The sequence below is a fragment of the Ovis canadensis genome, chromosome 6 (assembly GCF_042477335.2).
Source record: "Ovis canadensis isolate MfBH-ARS-UI-01 breed Bighorn chromosome 6, ARS-UI_OviCan_v2, whole genome shotgun sequence".
Classification (NCBI taxonomy): Eukaryota; Metazoa; Chordata; class Mammalia; order Artiodactyla; family Bovidae; genus Ovis; species Ovis canadensis.
This window is the reverse complement of record NC_091250.1, coordinates 85517307-85540856: the sequence shown is the minus strand read 5'-3', so window position 1 is coordinate 85540856 and position 23550 is coordinate 85517307. Positions and strand designations below refer to the sequence as shown.

At 42.6% G+C, this 23550-nt stretch overlaps 1 protein-coding gene across 6 annotated transcripts in view; it reads left to right on the top strand.

The window, feature by feature from the left end:
• Window positions 1–23550, top strand: part of LNX1 (ligand of numb-protein X 1) — a 257811-nt gene that overhangs the window by 99011 nt on the left and 135250 nt on the right. For 2 of the 6 annotated variants that reach the window (XM_069594118.1, XM_069594119.1), the window contains one exon: window positions 17940–18063. The exons of 1 other annotated variant lie outside the window; for it this stretch is intronic. The gene's annotated coding sequence lies outside the window, so the exon portion shown is untranslated. Of the gene's footprint in view, window positions 1–4246; window positions 4343–17939; window positions 18251–23550 lie in introns of those variants that run through there. 3 more of the 6 variants (XM_069594114.1, XM_069594115.1, XM_069594116.1) reach the window with 3 other exon arrangements.

Sequence of the window (23550 nt, the reverse complement as noted above, 5' to 3'; positions counted from 1 at the left end):
TCTGACTCTGTGATGCTGTGGACTGTAGCCCATCAGGCTCCTTTGTCCGTGGGATTTTCCAGGCAAGAATACTAGAGTGGGGTGCATTTCGTAAGTCTTTGGATTAAAAATGGGAATCCCAGAAGCAGAAATTCTTTCCTGAGGAATGTGTCGGTGCAGGGGTACAAATGAACAACCAGTGTTCCTGGAAAGGAAGAAGTCATCAGGGAGACAGAATCCTTCAAACTGGCTGGGTGAGGGCTTTATGTCTGAACCATACACATTCATCTATTTTCACAAATGCATGTATGAGATCAGTTTAAACATAGGTGTGTGGTTGTGTGGGTGGCCTTTTTGCTTGTTTTCCTTTTTATAGACTTGGTGCCTCCTCTTGTCTTACAAGCATATGCATCAATTCCCAACCCACCCACCTACACAGATAACTGATGTTAATAATCTAATATGTATCTTTCCTACTTTTGCTGATGACTGTACAGTCATATAAAAATGTATGCCTACACACACATGCACTTTCTGATCATTGACAAAAACAGAAAAATATTACCCTTCTTCTTCCTGCATTGTGCTTTACTCAGTCAACAATACTTTATGAAACTTCCTGTCAACTAGCAGAACTCTGTTGTTCTTTTTGATAGCCGTGTTGTTCGAACACAGGGCTCCCCTATAGTTTATTCAATCAAACACAGGGCTCCCCTATAGTTTATTCAATCAAACACAGGGCTCCCCTATAGTTTATTCAATCACTCTCCTATTGCCAGAAACATTGCAGCTTTCAGAGACAATTTGCAAAAAAGAACTAACACAATCCTCCCCTTCCGAAAAAAACACTTTATATAAATCCTTAGGTTCTAGCAACTACATCTATTGGAGTGTTTCCCAGGAAGAAGATTGCTGGCCTGAAAAGTATGTGTATTTTAAGTTTTAGTAGGTATTGCGGCACTGCTTCCCCAAGAGGCTCTAGCATTGCTCATTCTGACTATGAAAGTGATCCCTTTCCTACAACCCTGCCAGCAAGAAGTGCTTCAGATCTTTTAAGTTTTAGAAAATCTGGTTGGTACAAAATGATATCTCATCATTGATTTGCATTCCCCTCACTTTGGGTGAACTTGGACATCTTTCCGTGTTTCTCAGCCATTGGATTTGCTTTTCAACGAATTGCCCATTTATATGTTTTGCCCATTTTCCTACTTGTTTGTTCTCATTCCTCTTGTCAAATTACAATAAATATTTGTATATTATAAAAATGAAATAAACTATCTACACAATATGTATTTCTGCAAACCTACTATGGTCAATGATATTTTTACAACAGCTTTGCCTTAAAGTTATAATTTTAGAGTTAAATATGCCTGCCTTTTCTCTCATAGGATTTGACTTCTCAGTTTTGATCAGGAAAGTTTTCCTGCACAATATAGTACATATAATCTAGATCCTTCTTGCAAGAGCTTTGCTTTACCTTTATATTTTTACTGGTACATTTTACTCATCCATTTGTACCTTTAGATATACAATAAAATTGGGATCAAATAAGGTACTTATCTGAATACAGTGGCTTTCTAGAGAGTTCTGATAACTGGTGAGGAAGTCTCTGCCCCATGTTTACTTTTCTAAAATTACTTACTTTTTCTTCAGTATTTCATTTGTTTTCTAGAAATGATAAAAATCATCTTATTTAATTGCCAAAGCCTAACAAACCAAAATACCCACCTTGCTGTGAGTTTTAGTGAAATACATACACAATTTGAGGGAATATTTTTGTGGCATTGAGTCTTCTCATCCAAAAATATGGCATGTCCGTCCATTTCTCCTTTTACATACATATTTTAGTATGATTTTGTTATTTCCTTTTTTTTTGGTATCTATTTCTAAGTATTCCATAGGGGTTGATTTTGAGCGTTTTTTTTCCATTCCTATTTTATTGCTAGAGTAGAGAAAAGTTAATGATTTTTGTTTTTTGCATATTTTTGGATCTACTTTACAAAATTCTCTTCTTAAATCTAGGAGATTTTTGCCAGATTCCTTTGGGTTTTCTGAGTTTACAATCATATCATCTGCAAAAATAGATCATTTTTCCTCTTCTTTTCCAATGTTTTCTACAGCTTTCAAATTTGTTGCCATAAAGTTTTAAATTATATTTTCTTTTAATACTCTTGGTCATTTTAATATTTGATCTTTCTATTTTCTGATCTTTTATAATTTTGCTTTTTTTCTTTTAAAAAATTAGATTATCAAGTGGATAGAATTTTAATATAATAAGATTTTAAATTTATTTATATACTTTATTACTTTTCTCCCTTCTATTAAGATTTTATCTTTATTCAGTTCAGTTCAGTTCAGTTCAATTCAGTTCAGTCGCTCAGTCGTGTCCGACTCCCCGCAACCCCGTGAACTACAGCACGCCAGGCCTCCCTGTCCATCACCAACTCCCAGAGTTCACTCAAACTCGTGTCCATTGGGTCAGTGATACCATCCAGCCATCTCATCCTCTGTCGTCCCCTTCTCCTCCTGCCCCCAATCCCTCCCAGCATCAGAGTCTTTTCCAATGAGTCAACTCTTCGCATGAGGTGGCCAAAGTTTATTAATCATTCTTTATTGTTATTTTTCTAATTTCTTAGAATGTAGACTTAGTTTCTTTACTTCTCATCTTTATTCTTTCACAAGGAAGGCCTTTTGACTATAAAATTGCTACAACTCTATGAAATTAGAGTAGAAAAATTGTACAGTCAAAGGCCTTCCTAGTGAAAGAAGGTCAGTAATTTCCCTTTTGATTTCTTTTCAAGTCAATTGTTTTCTACTTCTTCATTTTCAAGAAGACAATTTTTGATCATCTTTTGATAATTTTTTTTCCTAATTGAATTAGGATCAGATAATGTGACCTATAAAACCTTTATTTTTTGAATTTCTGGAGCTATTTTTTGTAGCCAGCTATATGATCATCTTTATAAATGTTCTATAGATATAAAAAGTAATGAAAATTATCTATATTTGAAATGTAGGGTATTCTCCAGTTATTGTGTGTGGGAGCAGTATGGCACGTAGATTAAAAGCAAAGAATAGAGGAAAATGTCTACTTTCAATCTCAAACTTACCATATGACATTGACTGTATTTGTAAGACATAAATAATAATGGTATTTACCTCATAGGGTATTTGAGAGAATTAAATTATTTAACATTCTTAAGTACTTAGAATAGAAATTAGCACATACCAAATGCTATATCATTAACTTTGTAAACAAAAAGAATTCATATATGTCAGTTCATATATGTCCTTTCTTCTTTTCTACGGAATTGCCCAATACAGTCCAAAGAGATATAAGGGGTTTATTTAAGTTTTTGGTGTTTTTAAGGATGGCTCTGTATCAAAACATTGTAAGTGAAAGTGAAAGTCATTCAGTCGTGTCCAACTCTTTGTCACCCCATGGACTGTCCATGGAATTCTCCAAGCCAGAATACAGGAGTGAGTAATCTATCCCTTCTCCAGGGGATCTTCCCAACCCAGGAATCAAACCAGGGTCTCCTGCATTGCAGGCAGATTCTTTACCAACTCAGCTCTGAGAGAAGTCCTTATCAAAACATCATTCTGGTTCTATTTTAAATTTCAAATTATTAAAGTGATAGATTTTAAAATGTAATCCTTTTTTTCTTCTTTAGATTTTCGATGCTCATTTTACTTCCTTGAATTTTTTCTAATCTCTATTATTAATTTTTTACATTTGATGCACAATTTAAAATGTCTTCGCCCTTTAATAAACTTAGTCTCAGTCTCATTCTTCCTTAATTAAGTTGCCTTTTCTCCCAAATCATGCATAAATAACCATTCTCCTTATACTTGAGAATGCTGGATTTCCTTCAGAGCAGTTCAGGCAAATTAAGTAGCCTGTGTAATCAGATTGGATTACAGGTGTGTTCCCAAAATGACGTTAGGTGTACTGAGTTCTGTAGTCAGCTCATTCTTACAATTTCCAGTGTCCTTCATTTGCTGTGTAAGTCCAAGTTTTTGTCTCATATCATATTCCTTCTGCCTAAAGAAACCTCTTTAAACTTTCTTGCAGTTCATGTCTGTTAGTAATAAATGATCTAGGTCTTTGTTTTTCTGAAAAAAAGTCTCAATTTCCCTTCATATTTGCTATAGAATTTGGGATTGACAATTTTCCCCTTGTAGCATTTTAAAGACATTCCTCTGCAGCCTTAAGCTTTATTCGTTTCTCATGACAAGTCTGATCTTTCTTATCTTCCTTCCATAGACCTGAACCATGAGGAAGGCTTTCTCCTACCTTCTACTCCACCACTGTCAAATCCAATCATTGAAAACAGCTTACCAACAGGGGCCATTTCCAAAGGTAAGCAGGAGGCCAGGGCAGACTCCGAGCTAGAGACAGTATGCTTTTCAGGGGCTGTATAGTCGGATAGTAGTAGTGCTCAGGCATGTCTGACTCTTTGCAACCCCATGGACTGTAGCCCGCCAGGCTTCTTCTGTCCATGGGGATTCTCCAGGCAAGAAAACTGGAGTGGGTTGTCATTTCCTTCTCCAGGGGATCTTCCCAACCCAGGGATCAAACACACATATCTTGTGTCTCCTGTACTGGCAGGCAGATTCTTTCCCACTGACTCCACCTGGAAGCCCAGGGCGTGCGGGTGAAGCCATTACCATGCAGGAGAGAAGCAATAATTAGAACTCAGAGAAAGAGAGCTTGTGCCCTATGTCAGAAAATGAACCACTGCATTACCCTGGAAGGGGAGTTTAAATGCATGGAAGAAAACATGTCACTTCCCTCAGAATTCTATACCCCCGAAGCATCATCTTTCCAAGTTTCCTGCTCATGCATCTCTCTCTTCTTGGAAGAAGTAACCCATGACCTGCTATTTCCCACCCAAGCGGTTCAGGCCCATTCCAGACATGAACACAGATTTTCAGTCTCAGGGAATTAAATGAAAGAAAAATTAGTCTGTCTCTGCCTTTGGACTGATATTTATAATTCATTTCTGGTGTAAGAAATAACAAATCCAGCTAGACTAAGTACACCTCGGATATGAAGTATGCTCACATGCCGTTTGGAGCTCTAGTTAAACTTGGCCTGAACCCCAGTACCACCTCCCACGAGAGTTCAGAGTCCTTGGTACAATCTCTGAGGGTCCTGGGTTCCTTTGTCTTATGTCTCCCTCTCTCCAGCTCCTACATCCACACGGGCTCTGCTAGTTCTGCTTAAGTCTAGACAATTTATCAGTTTGCCCCCAAATACCACCCGCCCATTACTTCAGTATGTTGTGGGTATAAAAACTTTAATAACAGGTCACATATCATTTGGTCTCCATTTATTTTTCCTTCAAACACTCTCCAGTTTAAGGAGGATGTCCTGGGCTTATGATAAGAGAACAGAGAAGTCCACCAGCAGTAGTTGCTGGTATATTTTTAGTGGGAGGGTGAGGAAAAATTAATATAAATTCTTTCCTAGGGAGAGTAGAGCAAAAATCAGCAGCTCATCAGAAACTTGGAATGGACATAGCCTCAAGTGATAAATTGCCCTCCACCAAATTCATAGAACAATAAATGGATTTGAGCAGCTCCCCTGACTTCAGCACTACCAACATCTGTGAGAATTGTTAATATGTCTGGTGGCCCCATGTTGCAGTGAATGGCCATCAGAAATAAATTACTTTCCATTTGTGAAAACGTTGCCGAATATTCTAGGCAAATATGATTGTCTGTATACTTGGGTTGATTTTCAAAATATTTAATAATCCGTACAGCAGAGGCATCAACCAATCTGGATAGACCTGACCAATCATTAGAGATGTTAGGAGTAAGGACCCACTACAGCCCTGTGGTGGACACCAGCTGAATACCTACCCTGCCTACAACTTAATAACAACTCTGCTAATTCATATCATTTTGTACCCAGATGCTTCCTTTCTCCTTCCCTTTCCCAAGGGAAGGGAAACTGGCCAAAAAAGTTTTATGGAAAAACATTTTGGCCAACCCAATATTTTGTACATTCATTCATCTATCCATCTAGTCAATAAAGACATCATTAAGCTCTTCCATGTGCTTTCCCAAACTTTCTCGGCTCCTGTCCTATTATCCCTCATACAGGTATCTTCCCTAATTAAGTCCTTGCGTACTTAGCCTCATCTTGGCATGTTTCTCACAAGACCCAGACTAATTCCTAATAGTGGTGTCACAATCACAGACAACAGAGTAGTTTGTTATATTTGAAACCATCCTTATATCACTATGGAGGGTAAGTTCCTTTCCATTTCTCTGGGCATGTGCATTAACAGACCCTGATTGCTTTCTCACTCTGTTCCTCTTCCCATCACACCAGCAGAATTCTACAGCTTCCCAATGAGAACCTACTCTTGCTTTTATATGAAATCTCATATGATTGCTTCCAGCGGAGGATAACAGAAGTCAGCCATTTAAGCAGGAGTGAAGACAGTAGGTAGTATTCGGATGCCATAGAACAGGAAGATTTGTAGGAGAGGGGCTGGTGGAGCAGGGCAGGGAGAAATAATAGCAACCAGTTTAGAATAATTGGTTTAGAGAAGACTGGAACTTGGAACAGACCTGTTGGTGAACTCTGGCATGTGATTCCTGGTTCATTTATTCTGGAGAAGATGCTACCTTAAGATGGGTGGAGGATAGACCAAGAGAGTCACAGATCTTCTTCCAACTTCAAGTTCATAGGAGTTAGTGTGTGCAGTGTTCTCTGGTGGCAGAGATGAGGACAGGACGTGTCCAACATAACTGCTGCCCCCTCTGCCAAAACCCTGCAGCAACATGACATTGACGAATAAGCATCCTGAAGTCCGCCTGGCTTGCTGCCACACACCCTCCAAAATCACAGCTGTGACTTTATGGATGGGTGGACAGAACATGATCAGTGTTGATCCAGGTGCAGCCAAATCACTGAGAAGGACTGGCCACCCTGAGACACTTTAATGAGAGTCACCCAACATAGAGGTGGGAATACACCTGTGGCAGGACTTGCCAAAGACGTGCTTTCAGCCTCTGGGGCAACTCAGAGAAAGTGGGAGAAAGGATTGAAAGCAGCCTCTCCCTTGCCACATGGACCATGCTGCTTCAAGGGGACAGGCTGAGCTGGAAGGACCAGTCTAGCCACCCTAGGCTGATAGCCAGTACTGATATTGACAAAGCCTCAAATTACAACAGGGCAAATGGGGAACTTAGTGATCCAGGGCCTCTGGATCACTGCTTCTAGCTCTTAACTCTCCATAAATATTCATGGAACTAAGCTGAATGGATTTGAAAATTAAATGGAGGCATCTTTCAGACATTCTCATACCCTAGAGAGAATGAGTTCCTGCTGTCTCACCTGTACTTTGGCCACTTGGTTGCAGTTGAGGTCAGCATTTCCCGTGCAGGATTAGATGAGCCATCCAGGGGTAGAGGACTCGAGGATAAGTCCACAGTGATAACACACATTCTCATAACTGGTAGGAGGGGAAACTATTCATTACTCTGTGATCATCTAAACTTTGACTGGAGGTGCAGCTTCTATGCTGCCCTTGGGAGGAGCAGCACCTCCTAGGGCCAGAGGTACCAGGACTGGCCATGGAAATGCCTTTGTCCACGTCACTCGAGCCTGTGTCCATGGCTCCACCTTGTTGTGGCTTTATGGCCACAAGGAAGTGCCCTTACTTACTCCAGACCCCTCATCGTGGCTTAGCAGCAGGTGCCCAGGGAAATTCATCTCTAAGAAGGGCTGAAAAGAGAGGCAGTCATCCAGGTTCATTGTCCAAGTTGAGAAGGAAAATCTTCACCTGCTTGTGATTTGAGAAAAGCCAAACGAATTGCCCCTTGCTGAGATTCTGTTGGAAGATTAACAGCTGTCTCTGCTTTAATGGTGAGTAGTTTTCAAGATATTCTTTCTTATATTTGACTTTGGAGAATTGAAGGACAGGATTCTTGGCAGTGAACCCCGCTTTTGAGGACCTGCCCTCTCTTGGATGAAGGCAAAATTTCACTGGGAAGGAAAACACTTCTCCATCTAGACGCTGGCTTCTTCTATGCTTACAACACCCAAAGGGACCAGCAGCATGCTTTGCCTCTTGTTTTTGCCTTTTCCACACCATCTCTTATTGGGCCATTTTGGGTGTGTATCTATGAGTCACTGTAGGTTATTAGTTATTGTGAAATTTTAACTTTATCAGGAAGAAGTTTGAAGAAGTTGGGCTCTTAGGCCTGGACAGAGCACTCTATTTCTACAACATGAAAGATAGCAAGTATAAGGAGGTTTTGTGAAGAAAATGGTCATTTGGTCTTATTCACTGAGGACTGAATATACAGAAAGTAGAATTAAGTGGGACTTAAATCATGCAACACTGAAAGCTTATAAAGTTTAAGGAGGGAATCTTTAATAAGGGTTTACTAACATTGTCAGTTCCACTTGAAAGGAATTTAAATTCATCTAAATAGCTACAGATGTCACTGTCACATGAGAGCTCAGGTCTTTTTCAGGTTCTTCCCAAGGTACCACCCAAACCTGACTGTGGGCTTGAAACTCCAAGACCACGTTTGAGGCAGTTTTTCTACCCACTCAAGACAAGCCACATCTACATTTGTGAAAATCATTAAGGTGTAGAGGATCCCCTGGAGAAGGAAATGGCAACCCACTCCAGTATTCTTGCCTGGAAAAATCCCATGGACAGAGGTGCCTGGCAGGCTGCAGTCCCTGGGGTCAGAAGAACAGGACATGACCACGTGACTAAAGCATCACCACCAAGAAGACCCAGATTCTCTGAAGCAAACCTAGAGGCACAATGGGCCCCTGTTCTCACGGGCCCCCTTTTTGGCAAAGGGCCAGGGCAATGCCATGTGGGCCCGGGAAGGTCACGGGCACTAAAATGGACCTGCACCCCATTGTAAGCTCTGTCATTACCAGTTGGGCGAACTTGGGCAGAAGTTTTTAACAACTTAAATCTTTTAAATGAGAAGAAACAAGCCACCCTTCCTCTTCCCTGTAACTGTATGAATACCTGGCAATCTCCACCTTGGGCTTTAATCCTCTGTCTTTAACTCTGCTTCTTCATGGATAAGGAGTTCCTGAAAACTGAGATTCTTCTCCTCCTTGACAGTGACTAGCACATCAACAGTTTAATACGTTTTTTGAATCTGAATGAATGAATCGTGAAGGTCTAGGTTGTGGCATTACAGTGAAAATTAAGTGTAATAAAGTTAGTCTCCTTTCTAAAGTCCATAGGCTTAGACTCCTAGGAAAAGGAAGGGATCCTTCCAGATGTAACCTAACAGTGAGAATTCCCTCATTTGTCCACTTGTTTTACAGTCATCTTTAGTTCTTTTGACTAATGTCTGTTGAAGGCACTGGGCAGTGTTCCTTCCAGACACTGGGCCAAGTCCTGCAGGTCTATGAGAAGTCATGTTACCTAACTGACTGTCTAGAGAGAAGACTATCTTTTAAAAATTATAATCAGGATAATAACTGCCTGAGTAGGGCATGCAGCAAGCACAGCGCGGGTATGGATGTCTGCTCAGGAAAGTGACGAGAGGTTCCATAAAGGAGGTGGCACTGTGCTGAGCCCTGAAGATAGAGCAGGAGTTTCCCAAACTGAGGGAAGAGAAATACCTGAGTGTTGGGTCTGCCTGTAACCCACTGGGCAATTTGGACAAGTTACTTTACTCTAAGGGATTCAGTCTCCTCACCTGTCAAGTAGAGTTAGCTCCTGGGGTTTCTGCCAGGATCCTGTAAGAGAGCATTTAAAAGTGCGCCACATCAATGCAGGTGATGCCAGATGAATAAGAACTGTTAACGTGGTTTTGCATGAATAAGAGCCTGGCAGTGAGAGACCCTGGTTGTTACAGGAACCACAGGTTTTCTTGGGTATCTAAGAGGGTCCCCAACAAAGAGTGCTTCCCTTTCCCACCTGAGTTTGGAATAATTAGAGAAAAATTGAAGAGTAATTACTGAGGCCAAAATATCACCTTTCAAATGGTAATCACTAAGTTGGAGAACAAGACCTGGAACAAGGTAAAAAGAGCTTGAAGGCACCCAGCCCGGGCAGATCTGGGCATGATGTCTTCTCAAACAGAAGCCTGCCCTGGGAAGACTCAGCATATGGAGCGGCAGAGGAAAACTCCCAAGGCAGCCAAGGGAGGAGTGCAGCTGAGCTGGCCCGCCGTTCTTTCCTATTTTTCCACTGAAGGACTTGCAGGAGGCAGGGTGAGTGAAGAGCAAAGTATGGCTGGAGTTTTCTTTGGAAACCACTTTCTTGTGGAAATTTTGGGGCGGAGAGAGGGGCAAGGGCAGACCCCTCTAACACAGTGTTACTAGGGCATGGGGGCTGGGGCACGGGCAGTATTCTGAGGGTGGAAAGGCTATAGAGATGTTGCTGATGATAGGCAGGCAGGGCCCAGGGTCATGAAAAGCCTGGTGTGCCAGGCCAGGCAAATGGACTGCAGGTGGGCTGACCGCAGAGAAGAGACATGGTGGACCAGGACTGCTGAAGAGACCAACTAGAGGGGCTGGCATTGCAGATGTATGGATACAGTGGCTCCAACCCTCATGCCCATAGGAAGAGAGAAGGCTGGAGCCCTGGTTCTGCCAGGCCATTGGGAAGTTGAGGATGCAGGCAAGGAAGTGGGATCGGGGTCAGACAAGCTTGAAGTGAAAACAGAAGAGAGAGAGATTCTTGGATGAGCTCCAGAAGTCAAGAACCAGGAGTACAATCCATTCAGAGAAGAAAGCAAAATTTGAGTAAGGGAGTGGAAAATTTGAACAGTTAAAAGAATATAGAAGAGAGTAACATTCTCAGATTTTTTGAAATGGAAGATTTTTGGATGAGAAGATGCAAGCGGCAGCCCTGAAAACAGGCAGCTTCATAGGAATCGAGGTAAATGTCCTTAGAGTTGGTGGGGTCAAGGGTGTAGAGGGGTCATCCACAAGGACGTGGACTCCCTTAGAATGAGGTCACAGTTCAAAAGGAGAGGCAACATTTTACACTTTCGACATATGGTACTAGGTCAATTGGGCTTCCCTCATGGTTCAGATGGTAAAAAATCTATCTGCAATGTAGGCTACCTGGGTTCAATCCCTGGGTCAGGAAGATCCGCTGGAGGAGGGCCTGGTAACCCACTCCAGTATTGTGCCTGGAGAACCCCATGAACAGAGGAGCCTGGCAGGCTACATTCCATGCAGTTGCGAAGAGTCCAACACGACTGAGTAACACATACACACACACATTGGGTCAATTTTAAATAGCTATATGGGAAGATCCCCTGGAGAAGGGAATGGCAACCCACTCCAATATTCTTGCCTAGAAAATTCCATGGACAGAGAAGCCTGGTGGTCTACAGTCCATGGAGTTGCAAAGAACTGAACATGACTGAGCAGCTAACACAAATGATGGAACCAAGAAAGGCAGACACAACAACCTTCAAAATATCAACAACCATCAACAAAAAAATTAAATAACCCACCTGGTTTATGTAAGAATGGAGTCATATAAACACAGATATTTACAGTTGTGGAATATAGGCCTTGTAATATTTATAGAGGGAGCAACAATGAAGTCTTTTTTTTTTCTCTACTAAAGAAGAATGCACTGGCTGCAGGTCCATGGAGGAAATCTTCACACAATATGTGCCACCTCCAGTGGCTAATGTACTCCCTCTTACCTCCAAAGCACACAACCTGGAGCAGTATCTGCCCCCAAACTGTAAATCCATCCAGTATCCTAGAAGCTCATCTGCAAACCAGGCTACACATGGGCTGTGAGTTTGTGAGAGAAATGCAATCTCTTCCACATATACAGAACCAGATGGCATTTATCCCATCAGCTGATATTTGTGATTATTACTATTATTTTCTGTAATTGCCCTTCTGGGTTCTATTTACTCATATCATGCTAAGTAATTGTGATTAACCAATGAAATATTTGGAGCTAAGCTAGTTCAAGGCTATGGTTTTTCCAGTGGTCATGTATGGATGTGAGAGGTGGACTGTGAAGAAGGCTGAGCACCGAAGAATTGATGCTTTTGAACTGTGGTGTTGGAGAAGACTCTTGAGAGTCCCTTGGACTGCAAGGAGATCCAACCAGTCCATTCTGAAGGAGATCAGCCCTGGGATTTCTTTGGAAGGACTGATGCTATAGCTGAAACTCCAGTACTTTGGCCACCTCGTGCGAAGAGTTGAGTCATTGGAAAAGACTCTGATGCTGGGAGGAAAAGGGGATGACAGAGAATGAGCTGGCTGGACGGCATCACCGACTCGATGGACGTGAGTCTGAGTGAACTCCAGGAGTTGGTGATGGACAGGGAGGCCTGGCGTGCTGCGATTCATGGGGTCTCGAAGAGTCAGACATGACTGAGTGACTGAACTGAACTGAAGCTAGTTCAAAAAAGAAACTGAGGCCAACATGATGGAATGTGTACAGCAATTCCATCTCATAAGGCTATATACTTTCAGCTAAAGTATATAGCATTTTATAAAATCAGATGGAATTTGTTCACTTTTGTTGTGGCGTTCAGTCATCTTAGACAACCCTACAAATATGCTATGAAAAAAAAAGGAAGCCAACAGGGGCAAAGCAATTCTGACGAATCTTGAGGTACTGTCTTAGCAACAGTTCTTTGCCAGGAATGTCTTACAATAGTTTTCTGCCAGGAAGAATCCTTGAGAATGCCAACCTTCATTGTGGTGATCTAATAGGAAAGAGCTTTGAAAAACAGACCTCCTTTCCCCCCATAGATTTCCCTGTCAAGATACATAAAATAATTCAGACTAATCAAAAAGCCCAAGTGAGCTGGCTGCCTAACTAGGACAGGCCCAACCTTGAGTTCAGAGAGCTTTCTAATGCATTCCATCCGTCTCTCCAAAGAACAAAGTTTACAGGATATGTTGACTGCAAAGGAGGCTTGCTTCTAACGAGAAAGATGATCACATAGTAGCTGAAATGGCACATCATGGAAGTTTAACTCAATTCTGAAAATACTGTTGCTCTGAATAAATGACCCATGCCCAAGATGCTGAATTTTTTTCTCTTTCTTCCTCCCTCTCTTCCTCCCTCCTGCCTTCCTTCATTCTTCCCTCCTTTCTTTATCTCCTCCTTCTTCCCTTCCATCCCTCCCTCCATTCCTTTTTATTCTTTCTGCCTTTCGCTGTTTAATCATCACGAGAGAAGTAGCCGGAAGTCATGTGAAGACCTGAGGAGTCAGCCCTTGAGGTTCTTTATCATCTGGTCCTCCTTTCCCATGCAAGCCAAGCAGAGGATGGCTCCTCTTCACCCCAGCAGGATGAACACTCTATTGTCTCGTCTTTTCCCTTGTTTCCACTCACACCCTCCTCCCCAGCACTCACAGGCTGTGATCACTCTGTCTCCACCTGCTGTCTGCACTGGCTTTTTTTGTTTTGTTTTCTTTGTTTTCATTGCTGCACAGGCTTATCCCCAGTTTGAGAGAGAGGGAGGGGGCACTTCAGCTGTGGTTCATGGGCTTCTCACTGTGGTGGCTTCTTTTACTCCAGACATGGTCTTAGTTGCCCCAAGGCATGTGGGATCCTCCTGGATCAGGGATCAAACTCATTTCTCCTACACTGGCAGGTGGATTCCTTACCACTGAGCCACCAGGGAAGGCCCCTGCCTGGATTTGTCTGCCCCTCTCAACAATCTCCCCATATCCTTCAAGGTCTAATTCATGTTCCATTCTCCATGAAATCTTGCCTAATGAACCAGCCAATACCAATCTTATCCTTTCCTGATTATCCCTCCCACTTACTATCAAATCAAGGATAGAAATTGTTGCTGTGCTTGGACCTCTGTCTTGAAGATTCCTAGGTTACCTCTGAGCTGAAGGCCTTCTAGCAATAATGATGAGAATAATACAGGAGCAGTGTGTGTCTGCTGCTGCTGCTGCTAAGTCGCTTCAGTCGTGTCTGACTCTGTGCGACCCCATAGACGGCAGCACACCAGGCTCCCCCGTCCCTGGGATTCCCCAGGCAAGAACACTGGAGTGGGTTGCCATTTCCTTCTCCAGTGCATGAAAGTGAAAAGTGAAAGAGAAGTCGCTCAGTCACGTCCAACTCTTTGTGACCCCATGGACTGCAGCCTACCAGGCTCCTCCATCCATAGGATTTTCCAGGCAAGAGTACTGGAGTGGGGTGCCATCGCCTTCTTTGAGTGTGTGTCCAGTACTTACCAAACCTGGTCTAAACTATCTAACTTGGTAGTGGTTGCATTGGAACTTAATTTTACATAGTCTCGATTATCCAAATGTATAAAGTTCTAGGCTCTTATGGCCCTTCTGATAGCATTTGCAGCTTTTAAGGGATAAACCGTTAAAGTTTTAGAGAGAGATAACCATAAAAGATGTCATGGAAAGTTACAACTGATCCCTCTGGAGGGGCCCCTCAAGTTGGCTTTCTTTTCTTGGGTTGGTTTGACAGAACCCAAAATATGATTTTGAGGATGCACTCAGGGTTGATGGATTTCCTGGTGTGTTTTCTCACAAATACGTGTATAATGTATCCATCTACATACTCAATATGTAAACCAGATTAATAATTCTTTTGTAATTAGAGATAGTCCTTCCCAGAAACTATACTTCCCAGGGCTACTTCTACAAGGCACTTCCTTCTAAATAGAGGATGGGTAAGAACTTTGATTAGTACCCAAGAAGTTGCCAGGGAACATGAAATCAAACCCTTTCCACATTTTTCCCCCCAGTGGATGAAACTGCTCTGGCCCTGTCACTTATTGGCTGTGCTGGCCTTTAGCCTGTACTCAATATCTCTATGCCTTGGTTTTCCAATTGTCTACACAAATAGTACATAACTCAGTGTCGTTGTAAAAAGTGCTCACAACAGTGAGTAGCACCAGCTAAGCACTTAGTCAATGGTAGTTTTTTATGATTATTATGTATATCTTTTCACCAGTATTTGAGACATACTTCCATAATAACACAACAGCCCTAATGGAATAATGAAGCCCACACTGATTTTTTTGAAACTTCAAAGATTATTCTAAATCCAAGAGCACCAAGTCAAATGGCCTATTTTTCCTTTGTCTTTTGTACACTTCTCCACTCTTTTTGTTTTTTTGACCGTGATCTCTACTCCTGGTTGAACTTCTTTTCTCTATTTTTATTCATCAAAGCACAGGAGCAAGAATGCTGTGTGTCTCTGAAGCCCTTAACCTCAAGGACTTGTTGTCACTTCCTGAAAATGCTTTTCCCCAGAAATCTTGCTCCTCCTTTTACTATATTTTCTGTGAAAGTGTTAGCTGCTCAGTTACGAGCTATTCTTTGAGACCCTATGGACTGTAGCCCGCCAGGCTCCCCTGTCCATAGGATTGCCATTTCCTTTTCCAAGGGATCTTCCCAATCCAGGGATTGAACCCGGGTTTCCTGCATTGCAGGCAGATACTTGACCCTCTGAGCCACCAGGGAAGCCTTGTGGCTTCCCCTACCTAGGTGGGACCTGCCGCCTTCAAAGGTGATTGACACACATGGAAGGCAGCTGTAGGCAGGCCTGGATGATTCATGAGGCTGGCGGCTGGCCCTGCACCTCCTCCTGTCTCGGGGGACACTCAAGCCAGGGTAGAAGCCTGTTTTGCAGGTGTATCTTAGTTGAATAGCAAACCGGTGGACCGGTACTTACTCCTGAAACACCGGCAGGCATATAAAAGACTTTGCTGCCTTATTCTTTTTATGTAGTCGCTGTTAATAATAAAGAAGTAGCCACACCTACCATAGTTTCTATTGGATGAAAACGTGAATGGGAAATTTTTTTTTAAGCTTCCAGCTCTCTACGAAGTGCAGGCAGTTCCCAGGTGGGGACAGTGGTCTAGAGCAGCCAGGGACAGCTTGGGAGAGGACCCAGCTCTATTGCAAGAGAAATATGCAGAGCCTGCCCTGTGGACCCGTGACTAGAATTTTTCCTCCTTCCCTCCCTGGTTGTTTTACAAGGTATCGGATGACTGGAGGCACCCAGTCAATGTGGAGAACTAGAGACTGGAGTCAACACCTTCCTCCCTTCCCCCTCCTGTTTATTCTTCTTCCTCTACCCCTCCCCCTCAGTCAAAACACCAACCCACCAGCCCAATTTCAAAACCTCTGAAGAAGTACAGTGTTAGAATGTGTGAAATCAAAGGATTAACAGTATCAAGAGAAGAGGGAGTACAGTAGAAACTAACTCAGCGTTGTAGAGCAACGATACTCCAATGAAAGTTAACTTAAAACAGAGAGAGAGGGAAGATGGAGACAGAATAAGAGGAAGAATCAGAATTTCAACATTTTTTTCTCCTTCCAGGGAAAAAATAGAGTATATCACTCTGGGCAAGTAAGCCATCCACCTGGGAGGGAGAACCCACGTTTTCCCCAGGTAGTACATTCCAGAGATGCTGGACTGGGGCCATAGAAATACATGATTTAAAATGCAATGATAGAAGCTGTTGACAATCCTTCGAAAGATGCCAGAGGGTTTAAGAGGCAGCTGCAATACCTCACAGGTGCTGCTGCCGCACCGGCTGAGTTGCAGGGATCCTGTCTTTTGCTGCTGGAAAAGCTGAGGCAACACAATGACTTGCCCAGGGTCACACTGAGCTTGGGACAGAAATAACCCTGACTCCTCCTTCCTGGCTCTAACCAGCTGACAACGCCACTTTATTACTGCACTATCATTCCAATCTGAATCATGTAAATTGCTCCTAATTGCAGGTCTGAAGTGAACTGTAACCTCCATGTGACTTCTAGCTGCCAGACCAGCAAGCTAGGAAGTGACTGAAGTTCCACAAACTCCTGAACATGGGATGAACTGCTGGGGCAGGGAGTGGGGGAGTGTTTGAAAACTTGACTCTGAAACTTCTGAGAAGCATCATATTTGGATTTTTTTTAAAAAATGAGTTTGAAATGTCACCTCTCATTTATTAAATTTGAACAAAGAAGCACTTGGGATCCAAATGGATGACATTCAGAAATGCATTCAGGAATAAATCTCTGATATTTTCCAAGCATTCAATCTTCACCCAGTTCCTTTTCATGCTCATTAAGTGACTGTTTTTGTATTTAAACATCCTAGGTTATCACATGTGAAATCTAAAAGATAAACGAACAGACTCAGAACAAACTAGTGATGACCGGTGGGAGAGGGAAAAGGGGAGGGGCAAGACGGGGTAGGGGAAAAGTGAAAGTCACTCAGTCGTGTCCAACCAGTTGTGTCTGACTCTTTGCAACTCCATGGACTGTAGTCTGCCAGGCTCCTCTGTCCATGGAATTCTCTAGGCCAGAATACTGGAGTGGGTAGCCATTCCCTTCTCCAGGGGATCTTCCCAGCCTAGGGATGGAACCCAGGTCTCCTGCATTGCAAGTGGATTCTTTACCATCTGAGCCAGCAAGGAAGCCCTAAGTGTAGGGCACTAAGAGGTAAAAACCAGTAGATATAAAATAAATAAGAAAAAAAGGTATATTGCACAGCACAGGGAAATATGGCTGTGATTTTGTAAGAACTTTAAATGGAATAAAATATAGAGATGAAAATAACATTGCAAATCAAATATACTTCAATTTTTTGAAAGCTGTCAAAATGATAAAAGTAAATAAACTTCGTCTATGGGGTCGCACAGGGTCGGACACCACTGAAGCAACTTAGCATAGGATAGCTTTGGAAGGGGGTGGGAGGAGGGGCCCAGGAAGCAACCAGGCATAGAAATTCAGACCTGTTCTTGGGGCTGGACACGTGCCATGCAGGAAAGAAAGTAAATTCCAGTCGGCAAATTGCTCTAACTGATTCATCTGTCCACCCAGAGACGCCACCTACCTGCTCGCAGGTATTCAGGTGAACGACAGGTGGGTGGGACCTACTGACTGTTTCAATAACTAAGGTCCCAGCAATGTTTTATCTGTCGAGGCTCCTGTGATGTCACACATTTCCTGGTCTCCACCAGCCAATGCCCTCCTTGTTCCTCTAGGCACCTGTAGGACGGAGGTGGAGGCCAGTTACTGCCGGGGCAGCCCAAGGATCTGGACTCAGCCACAGGCGTGAGAACGGCTGGGGTGCTGCTGCTTTGAGAGCCCCAGGCAGCACTTGGAAAGGTGAGCTGAAACCCTGCTTGTTCCTCTCTGGACGTTTAGACCGTGGACCCCGGATCTGAAGGAAGAATGTGAGTGAAAGATAGAAGCTGAACGGTTTAGCCCTGGGTGTTTGTCCCAGAGGGAGAAGTTCTTTTTGAAAGGAAAGAGATGTCTTTGACATTTTGGATGCAGAGGAAAATTCTCCCAGGTCAGATATTTAATCCTTTCGGTTTCTCTTAATCATTAATCCAGCCTCTGATTGTCTGGGAAGTTGAACTGATTATTATTATTTTTAAAGTCTGAGGTGGAGTGGATACTTTTTTTGAAACTTCAAGATACAGACCTGTGTTGGGAGGGGGCTGAAATCAGAGCTGACTTATTTTCCCTTACCTTCTGCGTTCACCAGAGGCAATTTCCATCTAAACCTGTGAGATGACCTTTATTATTTCCCCCCACCCTCTGAAAATCTGTTCCTCCGGCAGGTAAATTCTATTGCCCTTACTCAGAAGCACTCCAGGCTTCTTCCTTCTTTCTTCTCTAGAGAAGTCTACTATTTTCTTTGTCCTTTATTCTTTTTAAAACTACTAAACAATTAGAATTGTTTACATTCAGACCCTGAGTTGGCTGCCTGCTGACCTTTGGCTAAAGTAAAGATCATTTCCTCAGTGTTTACAAGAATATAGATTCAGGTCTGATATGTAATTTTGGGGAACTCTTCCATTTTTTTTTTTTTTTTCTCTCTTTCCTTTGCAAATATACCAAGGAGACTGTTCTGCCAGGACCTTTCTTCCTTGAGAAATGTTGCCTCTAGGATCCATTTTGTTTTCTTAATCCTGACCACACAGACTGTTACCACTTCTGTTCTGGATGGCCCAGTACCCACACACACTCTCCACCCAATACTGTTGTTAGAGGAAGAGAAACCATTTCCAAACCTGGCTCCCTACTGGGATGCGCTGGAAAACGGTGGGAGAAAAGTCAACCTGTGAGGGAGGCATTTCATCCTGAATTCCTTCATGGGCTATTTTTCTGAGATTTCAGTTAGCAAGGTAATAATCTGTTAGGAATATTCCTATAAATATTCATATTCATCCACCCAGAAATTCAAAGTGCATGTCAGTTCTCCTAAAGTATAAACAGACACAAATCGAGAACACTTTAATCTTGGATGTTTGCTCCTCCCCTGAGCCTCTGCCTCACGTTTGTTGCCAGTTTCTCTTACTCCTCAGAGGCTTGTATTGCTCTTCAGCTGACCTTTGAGTCTGTCCTTTTCCCCTGAGCCTTGTGTTTGGGTGGTGGTGGCTGCTTGTCCTTCACCAATAGCCTCACTTGATTCAGAGTTTTGTCAACACAAGAGAGAAAAAGATCGCTTAGATCCTAAACCTCCTAGATAGAATTATGTCCTTAAAGTCACAAACCTCTCCACGATATTTCCTTCCCCCTGTGGGCCGTGGTGCGTTAGGTCTCTGCATAGTAGATAATGTATGATTAAACCAGTCAGTTTATCACTGTATGTCAGGGCTCCTGACTATTAAAGGAACAAAGCTATGGATACTATGCCCCTACATATAAGAAAGACAAAAAAAATTACAGAGACTGGAATTCAGAGTCAGGTGATTTAGAATGCAACTGGTATCTTGGATAATGTGTACATGAGTTTTGTTCACAGGGATGAAAAGACCCACAGTGGTTCCCTTCCTATAGTAACTCCATCCCTTGGTTAAGTGCAAAATGGCTTGATTGAAAACTGTACAGTCTCTTCCATTTACATCTGCCTTATATTACTTCCCTAAGTCTCTGTTTCTTCATCAGTAAAACAAGAACTAATAATCCCAGCAACATAAAATGGTCCTGAGAAGTGCATGGGGTAACATAGATAGAGCACCTAGTGGCCAGTGCCTGCTGTCAAGTGGGTACCAAGCAAAGGCTAGATCCAGCCTCCTTGAGGCTATTTATCTGGATTGCTGGAGGAAATAGTCTGACCTTTCTGAGATAAAAGGTCTAATATGGTTGCAATTGTTAGGAACCCTGATAGTTCTTGTTATGGTTATTAGTTGTAAGTAATTAACACCGATGTTCACAGTGCAGAAAAAGGAAACAGGCAGGAGGGAGGAAAATGCTTAAACTGTGTCATTGAACAGGCCAGGTAAATTGGTTCCTGCCATTCTCCCAGGCCAGCTTTAGGAGCTGCTAGCCACGCTGTTACTCCTGCCTTTTTCCTCCTCAAGACTCTCATCCCACAACAGCCCCACAAAATGTGGTCCTCCACAGGCTTTCGGGGGATGGCATTTGTGCAATCTGACTTGGCAGACAGCCCTTTCTGCTTTCAATTGTGTTATCTCCAGGGCAGACTGGTGCTTGGTCTCCTCCAGTCTTGGAGGTAAACACACTTGGCTGCAGCCTGGTGAGCTGGGAGGAGGAGCCTGCCCTGGACTGAGGAAGGGGAACTGGGAAGTCTTGCGGACATGATCATCCCTTTAATGGACTGTCGTGTGCCCTTTGATGACCTTGAGCCATTGCATGAGAGCAGGCGTGTTCCCAGTGCCCTGGGAACTTCTCCAGGTCTCACCTTATCCTGAAAAGATAAGGTCATCATCAAAAAGAAAATTTTCATCATCAAGAGCAAGGTAACAGCCTAGTGGATTGAGATCAGGGGTTTATAACCTTGAACTGATTACTAGCTTGCTCGGTGGAACCTGGAGATGCACCTCAACCTCCCCATCCATCAGTTTCCATATTTACCTTTTCCCCCAAAAGAGATGTCAATGTGTTGTGATTCACATCCCCAGGCCGCATAACAGAAGCTGGATGGGCTGTGCACCTATGTGAGTAGGTCAGGTTGACTGTAGGGGAGTGGCCATATGCCTCACTAGGAAATATTAGTCTTATTTATTGAATTCTAGGTGGAATGGTACTACTGCATTAGAACAGTGGCCTGTTCTTTGCCATCAGCCTCCCTGAGTTCAAAAACCCAGCACCACCTCCTACTAGCCTTGTAACCTGGGATGGGTTATTTAACCTCACTTCACCTCAGCTATAAGAAAATTATGAAGCTGAGATGAATTGAAATGTTTCAAGTGCTTAGAATAGTCTTTGGCACAATGTCAACTGTTATTTTCTTAAAAGGAAGGCATAGTGGCTAGAATCAATCAGATCTGGGCCAGTTCCATCAGGTAATTATTAAACTAAATAAGTAATTGAATGTCTCTTCGTCTCAGTTTCATCATCTGGAAAACAGAATACTTACCAAACCCAGTGTTATTGTGAGGAATAACTGAAATGGTTTCATATAAAGTGCCTGGTATATAGAAAGCACTCAATAAGTGTTAAATTGTGTAGTATTAGAGGAAACAATTATTATATTGGATACAGCTAGACTTCCTAGGTCATGCTACAGTTTGGGTATAATAATGATGGAAACAGTAGTAAATTGAGAACCAAAGACTCTCTGAGCAAAACAGATTTCCCAAAAGGCCCCCAAAGGCTTAGAAGGAGAACCTGGTAACAAAGATTATTAATATCTTGTTTATCTTGGAGTTCCGGGCTGGGGTGCTGTCAGTTGAAATGCCCGGTCCTTTGCAGAACTGTGGGTAATAGGATTCTGCGATGTAAATAAACAGTGGAGTTTCCTGGAGTGGTGATTCCTGGCTTCCAGCGTCTCCTTTTTAGATTTGAATTCCACACTCCAAGTGGAGAAGATAAGGTCTGCTAGGATTCTAACTACTTAAAAGGCCATTCTGTAGGATGCTCCTGAGAGGGGACATATGAGAGATACCCTAAAATGTGTCCCTCCCCCTTGCCTCAGCATTCGTGGACTCTCTAGTGTACGTAACTTGTCCTAATATTTGCGTGCTGGCACCGCAGAGACTCACTTTTATGTGGGTGGCAAATTTATTGTTCTCTGACAGGGCCTCTAAATAACATGGGCTTTTCAAAACCATTTGGAAGGAAGGCTACATCATTCTTTCTGGGTTAATAGGGTTTAACCATCTATTATCTCCAAAGAATAAAGGTTTACATGAAAGCCATACAAATTGCAAAGCACAAAAACTTCACTGAGCTGAAATAAGAACAGAGAATGTTGATTCTCCTCTATAAACGTCTTCCATTCATCTTTTCCTCTTCTTTGGTTCTAAGATGAGGACAACGCAGTGACCTGTTGCTTACCACAGATATATTTCAGATCAACATGAGGCAGAACTTTCTAAGAATTAAAGTTGTCTAAAAATCCAGTAGGCTGCCTTGCAGTGCACTGAACTCCCTGTCTGAAGGTGATTGTTTTTTGCTATATTTAGTACCTAGTACAATGGCAACCCACTCCAGTACTCTTGCCTGTAAAATCCCATGGATGGAGGAACCTGGTAGACTACAGTCCATGGAGTCCCAAAGAGTCAGACACGACTGAGCGACTTCACATGTTTACTGAATGCACGAATGACAAAGAAGACCTGCATCTCTTTAGCAGCACATACCACTCATCTGTACAATAAAGATTAGATCACGGATCTCATAGGGTCATTCTAAAGATTAACTGAGAAAATACATGAAAAGCATCCAACATAGTATCTTGCACTTAGTGAACTGCTCATTAATTAGTAATAATTATGTCTTATTTTACATTATAAAATATAATCTAAAAAGGAGGGGAGAGAAGGGATTCCTGGAATTCAAGTAGAGGATAGACAAGATGACCCCCAAATTTGAGGTTTGTGGTTTTCTATTCCTGTCCTCTTCACCCTGCCCTTCTGTGTCTGCCTCTCCAGAAGAATACCTCATCCCCTCCCCGACCCTCTCTCTGGTTTAGGGAGCCACACTCTTTGACATGGTGGATTGACAATACACTTCTGTCAGTGGCTAAGTTCTGCCCCAATTAACCAGAGATCTTTTATATATATATCATTAATATGTGACTTAGAATGTGTGGACTGCAGTTCCACCATTATTTCCCAGTGACTCTCGGTCACTTCTTGTGTTTGAAGCATTTGTCACAGGGATGGAAAAGACTGCACCAATAGCAGAGTGGAAACTCTACAAGAATTTTCTTTAATAGCCTCTTGGCATGGAGCGTGGCAATAACACGCATATGATGGTGAGGTCTAAATATGTCATTGCTATCTGTTGAGATGATTTACATAACTTGCTTATGACTGCTCTCACAGTCACATGGCCATCTTTGAATAGTACGCTACATGTTTAGGCTCCAGCATACTCACGTTAACACATGAGTCATCTGGTGTTTTCAGATTCCTCATTAACTATTATCATTATGCTTGTCTTATGTCTTCCACAACACACGCACAAACTCAGCTATTCTACCTGTAATTCTTTTTTCTCCCTTGGGGCCCTAGAAATTTGGTTTAACAGTCATCTCTGGAGACATCTGTGTTCTCGCTTAGCTATGGATTAAAAGAAAATTAGGTTTTTATACTAGGGCAGAACTGCTATCCAGAAGTGTGTCTTAATAGATGTCTAAATGGCTGCCACTCACCATATTGTCCCTAAATCCTG